Genomic DNA, 10,496 nt, shown 5'->3' on the forward strand with positions numbered 1-10,496 from the left:
TAATATATATTTATATTCACGAAACCAAATCCAAGGTAACTTTATTAATTAGTCAAAATAATAATGATTATGTTAGGTATTATTTTAATATTAATTATCATGGTCAAGTAATATGGTTTGAATATATTAATTTTTGTGTTAAATACAATTTGAAAATATCATTGTCGACATTGTTACTAGAGTTCAATTAACTCTATTATGTCTATGTGTTATACTATACTACTAATATTTACTGTTAGTAAATGCTTTAAGTCAATAACTAATAAACAATACACATACTTAATAGCTAATATAATATTAAAATTTAAGCACCTAAAATAAGAAAATAAGTATATTATTCTGTAAGTAAAAATAAAAATAATAATTCTCGATGGAATCAATTTAAAAAGTCTATACGTATTATTATACTTTGGCATCCAAGCTGTTGTTTAAAAACAATATTTCTATCCAAGTTTTATCAAAAAATAAAAAATAATTTAAAAAAAAAAACGGTACTTTATTAGAGAATAATAATATAAAAGTACACAAATATCATAAATCTACTTATGTTACTACCGTTTTTTCAGATTTCTTAAATAAAAAATGTACTTTTGTATTGTCTAATAAGACGTAATTCAGATTGAATTAATGATTGCCTCCTTCAAGTCCTTTTGAATGTATAGCAATCGTTGTAATTTATATTCTGCATAGATTTAAAGTTTCCACTCGTAGTTCAACTATATTATATTATACTGTATTCATACAACATGTGATCAACGAAGTCAAGTCCATATATAGGTAAAAATCGTCTAGTCGTCTTACAAAAAAGTGACACGTGAAGACAAAAAAAAATACATGTGCTTTGAGTTTCAAGCCGATTTTTGTTAAAACGGTGAATCTTTCTTCAAATATATAAATAATGATAAATCTTTGATTACGCTCAATCCCTACATATACTGTATGTCCACAAAACCAGGGTACACTATATAATTAAAATACCCATATTACTCAGTACCCTATACATATTTTTTAATTCTATTTTCGGGACATGACACTAGACTATTGGATCATCATCCATCAATCTACCGTAGATAGAATTCTAAAAATATGTATAGGATACTGAGTAATGTAGTTAACTGAGTTATAGAATGTAACCAGTTTACGCGGACCTACGGTATAATATATTATATACATGCAATAATGCAATATACGTTTTTATTATTATTATTTTTTAAATATCAGCAGTATTAATAGTAGGTAATGTCGCTAAAAATATCAAAAGAAACAACTGAAAACTTGCGATGAACATATGAATACACATTCATTACTGCAATGAGGTCTCAACGGTGAAGTACACTCTCAAAAACTAGTAAACTAAAATTTTCACACTAACGCCCCTCCCAACACCCAACGAGCTTGAGCCTGGCGCCAAACATCACTACACCTGGAAAATGGTGTGTGGAAAACGCTTTTTCACAGTAATTCCACCATCACTTACCAGTGAGTCTCAACGAGGTACGCTGTAGTTGCTTGGTCCAACTCAAGCTTTAGAATGATTGCAAACTCCATGTTCTGGAGCTCCATAGACCTGCTCAGCGCCACCAGGCCTGACCCTGATGACGTTGCAGCGACCGTATAAATCCTAATCCAGATCAGTTTTTCCCAATCATATGATTAATATTAATACTAGTAACGTTCGTCCGGCACCGCCCCCCACTAACTTTCAACTATTTTATGTCCCTGCAGCTAGGCGTACTCGTCCAGCTGGCGGATACCGACGGTTTCGTCAACCTGTCGGTTCTATATTCCAACAGGTGTCACAAGCGTATAGTGACTTGCCTTGTCGTTCAACGACTTCTTCTATCCCTTGAAGCACACTTTTTCTTCGGGATCTCTGTGTCTGCACTACCATTACTACTGCAGCATTTGAACAGGTCTACTCAACAGCTGCAATACCGATATCATAGTAACCTATAACCAAAGTCTAGTTTGTAAAATATGATGGTATCAATATAAACTCTCCGCAATATAGTATCGTCTCTGAAACAACGAGCAGATACATTTTGAAATACTAAGCTTCCAGCATATCGATGGAACAAAATACCACACTTTTTTTCGATAATCTTTAATAATTATACATGGTGCTTTGTACATAGAGAAATCTTGGTAAAATAATATTGTATGACGGTAAGTAGATACTATTTTATAGCAAAATTATTATTTATTATCATTACTGTTATTGCTATTATCGTGACCTTCATCTTCAGGAAATTCAACACGCACAGTATTTATTATATTGTAATAGTTTTTTGAGCCGCAATAATGTTTTTTGCGAGGTACGCCACTGTAGCCCGAGTTCCCGACGTATAACCGCGTGCACCATCGTATAATATTCCTAATATTATATAGATACATATTACACCACCTTATGTTTTAAACTATTGACTAGCAAACTCATGGGAGGAGAAGGAGGTCATACCCACTCAGCACCGCAACTACACATTATGGGGCTGATGTGAAAATCTTAATTTGGGGCCTAAATATACAAAATGTAAATAAATTATTATAAAAACAAAAAAAAATTTAAGTGTATAATTTATTGTTATAAAAATAGTATTATAGTATAATTTCAAATTGTTTTTTCTTCGCTATTGCGTTTGAAAAGTTGTCAATAAATTTCTCTAAATCTATCTCGGAAGTTCTTCTCCTTTCTATGTTCCGTATGGAAATGCCATTGAGACGTTCTTGACATATAAAATTGCGAAAACAAATTTTGATTAATCTGAGTTTAATTGGATTACAATAAATTATAAATATTAAATAATATGAACAAATTTGTTTTTTTTTATTCTACATTTTAATTAAATTTTTTTCAGCCACAACTTTACAATTAATTTTAATACAACGATTTGGGGGCCTATATCGGATTAGGGTCTTGACTCTTGGGGCCGATGAGTAATGCATACCTTGCACACCCGGTAGTTGCGTGGCACTGTACCTACTTCACGGGATGGTCCTGCCCAGGTAGGTATATTAATAATTTATTAGTATTAAGTTGTATATGCTAATATGGGTATATTTATCAAGCACAAATTAAAATTAAGATAAAAAAAAAGTGTGCAAGTTCAGCTAGGTGGAGTAGGTCAGCAGTCGTGAAAGTTTTGTCCATCGTCCCTTCGGTTCTCGGACAGAATAGTGTATTGTTACAGTATTCGATTTGAATGCAATGATTGCATTCGATAAAAACGATTCTGACTGGACGAAAGAAAATGTATGAATTATAAATATGTATTAATAATTAACCATTAATTGTGTATAATACACCTAGTGGAAATTAGGTTATTTTAGATTCTGAGCAGAGCGAGGAAGTTTGTGGTTTTACAATGTTTTTTTTTTTATCCTGTAAACAAATTTTCTACCAAATGGAGTGCTTCAATTTCTACATATAGTATCTTATCTTTTAGCAAATTGGATCAATATGGTACTTTAAAAAGGTAATATTTCGATTTTCTCAATAGATTTTTAACGCCAAGGGAAATCCACCAAAATACACTATTGCTAAGCTATTTTTTTCGAACGCTTTGTTGATCACCATAGAAAGAATACAATTTTAAAATAACCCTTCAAAAAATGAAAATGTTTTAATTTATATTTATTCAATTTACTATTGAACATAAACATTTTTTATGAATCTAATTTCAAATTATATAATATTATTTATTGAACATACTAATTTCTATATATAAGTGTATATTGCTACGTATAATTACTAATTTCTCGACTAATTGTTACCCTCAGAATCGTTTTTTTTATCGAATGCAATCATTGCAAATCGAATACTATAATAATACACTATCCTGTCTAAGGCTCGAAAGAACGAACGAAAAACTTACAATACCGCTGACGCCTGACATACTCCACTCCGCTGAACTTTTAAATTGTATTCGTTTCTATGGTGATAAGTAAAGTGTTAGGAAAAAATTGGTTAGAAAAATAAATGTTGTTAGTTTTTCCCGTGGCATTAAAAACTATTGAGAAAATCGAAAAATTACCTCTCTAATAAGTACTATCTTGATCCAATTTTCTAAAAGATAAGGTACTATATATGTAGAAATTGAAGCATTTCTTCGGGTAGAAATTTTGTTTACAGGATAAAAAAACTCGTAATAAAACATTATTGTAAAACCACTAGCTTCCTCACTCCACTCAGAATCTAAAATAAGAATAAAATAATTATTCCTGATGACATTTACAGAATATGATATTTATAAATGTTGATGATTATTTCGTGTTTATTTTATAGATATTTTCTTCATTTATTTCAAAAACTTCCACTTAGATTTATCAACTTAAAGTGGCTTATTAATTGTATAAAAACAAAACAGTTAGGTAGGTACTTAATTTCTATATCGGTGACCAGGTCGGTGACTATTGTTGATAATTTTTCTATTGGTATTTTATAATCAAAAACAAAAACAAATAGCACTACACGGTATGAAAAAAAAAGTATTCTGTATAGAAATTAGAAACAAATGTATCAAAATAAATATTTAAATATTTATTTTATTATAAGAATAGTAAAAATGTAACAACCTTAAGCTAATTTTACTAATTATTATATACAATTGTTTTAGAATGTATCATAATTTATTACTTTTGGTTCATCATTTTGAACACTTGTGGTCTTATATTAAGTGAAGTTGACGTTTCACTACATCTTAATATTCAACTTAAAATAATAACTGTATATACATATTATACAATTCAAATAAAATAGTAACTAATACATTTCAAAATAAATAACTCAAACAAATTGTTGTTTATAGTTTTATAAATAATAAAATCAGACTGTAGCAAACAACATTTTTACAATTTACTGAAATGAAAAAGTGCATACTCCATGTATAAAGTAATATATGATATAGCATTAATCAAATATACAGAACTATTTGCAAACTTAAAGCTAATTCAAAAGCTCTTTTCTATGAGTAATAATGTAATATGATATAGTTTTGACGTCCAAAGCTGGACATTTTTATTACCTAGTTTCTTTTCGAAAGAGCTACCGTATGAATAAAGGTTCATTAAACAAATATCAAATTCAATTAACACAAAACATAGTGTATTTGATCTCCCCTATACCTAATTATTTTTCGATTAAATGGGAAAACTATAGTTATTTTGTCCAAAAAATTATATAAACTTTTAACTTCATACGATTAAGAAACTTTAGATACCTATGTAAATACTGAATAGTTTAAGTTTATATATTTATTTCAGTGCATTATATTAAAAATGAATAAACAACATGGATGTGTTTTTTGCACTCATTAAGTCATAATTACATTATTATTGAAATTTTTTAATAGTTGCATTAATTACACTAATTTAAATTGTTGCTAAGAATTTTTTTTTTTTTCTAATAAAATCCAGTTTTATTTTTATTTTCAAATATTATTGAAATTGACTGAATTGCTATTCCAAAATAAGTTGGTGTGTATAAAGTTATGTTAAAATGACAAAATTAATTGTAAACTAATTGTATACAAACATCAAAACACACCCACGATATTACCTATAATAGGGAATTGTTAAGTGTTATAATATTATTCATTGACATGTTTATTTTTAGGACAGTTGGCAACAAAACACAAATCGGTCATCATGTCTGTGCCCTAAATCAACAAATTTCGCATTACTAACAACGTTCTCAAATGGACAAATCACCGTGAATTGGTTATTGTACAGTAAAACGTAACACGGTATATTTCAAAACTTTTTAAAACAGCCATAATTGTGTATTTAAAAATGACAATTTACTATTGAAAGCCAGTACCACATAACGTGAAGTTTTATTGTTAAAAATAAACAAATAATTTTAATAAAATGAATGTGCAATTTATTATATTATACAATAAAGTTAATATAAGCTACAACTAGTACAACTTATTTTTCTTGAAAATCGATTATTCATATTGAATAAATGAAACAATTAATGATTGCTTTTGCTTATTTAAAATTTTTTATTTTAAATATATTTTACTAATAATAAATTATTATAAATTTTATTAAGCTGTTTCTATGTTTATAAAAATACAAAAGCCATTTTTTTCCAACAACCACGTTGACTTTACTTCATCGTACTCTACACAACTACCTACACTATATTAGTTTAAAGAAGCCTATAGAAGCCTGAACAAATAAGTAATAACACATACATTTCCAACACAATGCTGTCAGTACTATTATGTAATCATTATAATGTATTATCCACATTAGATATAGGTACAATACAATCAAATAAATATGATTTATTTATAAAACAAAATCCGAGAATTTCAACCGTAAAGGTTTACAATTTCACTTGATTATAATAATAAAATATAGAAATTTAAATTAGTACCTACCTAATCTTATTCAAATTTTGAAAGTAACCACAATATTTGTAATGTTATAATTACAAATAAAAACTAAAATTAATTTCTTAGTCGCTGAAGTAATTGCTTTTATTTTTTAGTTGTTAATTAGGTGTGCCTAATTATGTAGCTAGTACAAAGAAGTATGTATATAAATATAATAATATATAATGTATACATTTAACCGATGTGAATTCTAGGACAGGTCAATAGTAATATATTTTCGCAATAAAATGGACGTTTTATTTTAACAAATCCAATTTGTTACTTCCTGGATCTAGTGCAGACAACCACAAAGACTCGGCTTTTTCCACTTAACTCTTATAATGATGGACCACAATTATGTGCTCATTCTCTCACTATATAGTGTTCTTTTGAGTATGTACATCCATAACTAACAAAAATCGATGTCTTACATAATAATTAAGAACTATAACGAATTGGAATTTCTAAAAATAAACAATAATACCAAAAAAGTGTTACTATATAGAAACCACGAAAATGATCTGTGATCATTATCCCGATTTTCATTATCGAGATTCATATAGCAATACACTGGCGTATATTATTTACTGGCGTGTATATACTGTATAGTGATAAAAAAAAAAACATGATATAATAATTTCAGAAAATTGTGTTTAAATGCACGAAAGTAAGTGTAGTTACACAAACACAACGCGAGTCACACGTCTTGTCCCATGGTTTCTATACCTATGTAAATCGGAAAACCGTCGAAATGGTCGAAAGAAATCATTTTCTACGTCATGGCACGACGGACAAATCTAAGCCGACATCTAATGACAACAATGACATTGTTCTGACAACATTACACCGTTGCGTGTTTGTGAAACCCGGTAACTACGATAGCATCTATTAACTTGGTTATCCGCGTACCTACCTACTTATCAACCATGAGGACAACACATCAGAAGATATCCACTACCCATCGTGGGCCATGTCCTAGCATAAACTTTGTACTTAATTGTTCTCAGACGCTTGTCCTCTGCGTATATACCGGTGCCATCCGTTGAGTTTTGAAAATGTTCACGTACCGCTTCAAAGGAATGCTCTTTCGAGTACAATTGTAGTTGTACAACGAGTTGTATATGGGAGGCTTTTATACTATATAGAAACTAAATAATTTTAAAAACTAGATAATAATAATATTCCAACTTTATTTTTCTAAGCTATTCTCTTTGCGTACCGCCTATATTATTATTTATTTTGTATGAGCTTTCGGCGAATCACTGGTTGAGAACCACCATAATAAGTGTACGCTGTGTAATAGTCGTCATAACTTGTATTTTAATAACGTTATCAGCTGTTGCACCTACCATTTTATATTATGTGGGTACTGCAGGGTAGGTACAATATTACTATACATCACAAAAGCTGTACTTCATTATGTACTTGTATGGCATGACATTACGCGATCGTGATGTGGGTGCGTATACAGACAATAATAATATTATAAATTATAATACTCACAGTGAACGTGACAGACTTTATCCTTGGCGGACATACTTAAACTTAAGTACAATTATACTTAAATCACGCTGTGTCGTGATACACTAAACTACACTCGCGGACACCGGCTGCTATTAGTGGTGGTGGGATGGCGGGACGGGAGTGAAGTAAATCAGTAAAAAAACGTTTGAAAAAATAACGGAAATATTATGATTATGAATTTTCAAAACGAAACGGAAACGTTAAAAAGTCATCGACATTGTCGTCGTCGTCGTTGTTGTTGTCTTTCTCGCGGCGTTAATTCGACGAGCGCGACACGAGCGACGCAAATTAAGCGACTGAAGGTAAATTTTAACGGCTAAAAAATTGTTCGCACACGTTGTACACGGAGGTCGCGCGGAGAACGGCGCAAAGTGTCTGCAGGTTACCACGGTATACGACTTAGTATACCCACAATATAGTCCGAGTGCACGGTCGGTAATAACGGTAACCCACGGTGGTTAGCCGGTATACAATAATACGTATTATTTACAATTTATAGGAACAGCATACAACGGTGTATTATACAGGCATGACGGCCGATTGTCGTAGTACGATCGTTTAGTCGTCCGTCGGTCGGCGATCGTCCGCAACGATTTGACAGCAACGATCCGGAAACGATGCAACGATGGCCTGCAGCGATCGACGGGATCGGTGAAACGACGTGCAACGACCGGCCGACGACGGTCGGCAGACGGTAATAATAATAATAATGATGTGACTCGGCCGCGGGGCGAGAGGTTGCGCCACGTTTATTGTACGCCGCCGCCGTAAAAATCGCGCGCGCCACCGCCGTGCTTCAAGTGTACTCGGCGGCGACGGTCACGACGATAATAATAATTATTATTATTATTATTGTTATTGTCCGTAACGCACGTGCAGTGCGACAACCGTGACAGACGGACTTACGGACTTACCGGCAGAGTCTCTAAAATATAATATACCTAGTAATATTATAAAGGACGTGGGAGCAGTGGCGTAGACAAGGGCGATGGGGGGTGAGATCCCCCCCATTGGCTTTTTATTACTTAAGTAAAAAGTTTTGAGAAGGTGGGGGATTTTCCAATTTTCCCCTCCCATTTAGCTATATGTTATTATTTTTATTTTTTGATCCCCCCCTTTCAGAAATCATGTCCACGCCACTGCGTAGGAATATATTATTATATGCGAGTAGGACGAGCGCAGTTGTGTGACAACAGACATAATATTATATGAGGCCTGCGCTGGAAGAGGGCAGTTTACCGGGGGAATTTCGCGTGGCTGGGGTAGTCGAGCTGTTCGTACAAAATATTATAATATTGAGAGGAGGCATTCTCGTTTATGGCTGTAAAGAAAATATATTGAACAATATAATAATTGATGTTTTCAACGTGACGCAATGCACTGTTAAAAATAAGTGATTTATTGGATTGAAATAAAAACTGTAAAAAATGATGCACACTTTTTTAGTTTTTATAGGTACCTATATTCTGTTTTTATTAAGTACAAAATGTGAGTTATTTTTTTTTAGTAATAATTACTAATTTGAGGGCAAGATGTTCTATAAAACTTCAAAACAAACATGCATTAATAAATTCTACCCTAAAAAATCACTAAATATACCCATGACATGGAGCTCAAATTTAAAGAACAGTAATTTATTTATTTATTTCGTTTGGCAGCGCCTATGTGGTGGTATTTGTTATGCTATTATGATCGCTTCTACTTGTTAGGTTTCGGCGTGCATAACTGCATATGCAGGGAGGGCCACGAGCAGGCTACCACTATCCTCCCCAGAACGGTAATAATATATAGTTTTCACAGACCGATTTTTTTTCATAGTCCACCACTGATTATAGGTATAGTCTAGTCGCACAAGTCACAATCTTCAATTTACTATTATTTTTTTTTTACATAACTTACACAATATAAATTACAATGCACGCGAAAATATAAACAGTTCTTATGGTAAAATAATAATCAAAAATAAAATAAATCGTAGATAAACTATGTATAACATACGAATAGGGAAGTAGGCATAGGAAGGAGGATTCCTCTTGATCTTCCCTTGAATATGCTCGTGGTTAAATCCTCACAATATCGCGATGACCTAAAAATATATTTATATTATATTATAATATTTTACCATAAGATCATAATATTATCAATCCATCGTTGTGGTCTTCGTTGTAGCTGCTGTTTTATTACGTTTCGGAGTAATAATAATACCTATAATATAATACCACGCACGCAGGGGTCGTCGTCGTCACCAAGCAGCTAGCGACAGCGGAGGTTTTTGTTATAATTACTATCGTCGTGTGATAAAATATAATAATAATAATAAAAATAATAATAATAGTAGTAATAATATAATGCCGATATTATTATAATTGACCTCATCGGATACAATGACGTTGGTGCAGTACAACGGTTACTACCTATTACATAAACAGTAATATTTTAAGTTTTAACGTCATCGCATATTTCGTTACGCAATAATGTACCTACGGCACGACGTCGTATTGTTTATTGACTTCTTGTTAGCGGTAGTTTTACACGTATAACGTGGATAAGTGTACTTAGCTCCCACGTGCCAGTGTGCCGTACTATGGTGAG

The sequence above is a fragment of the Acyrthosiphon pisum genome, chromosome A1, assembly GCF_005508785.2.
Source record: "Acyrthosiphon pisum isolate AL4f chromosome A1, pea_aphid_22Mar2018_4r6ur, whole genome shotgun sequence".
In the NCBI taxonomy this organism is placed as follows: domain Eukaryota; kingdom Metazoa; phylum Arthropoda; class Insecta; order Hemiptera; family Aphididae; genus Acyrthosiphon; species Acyrthosiphon pisum.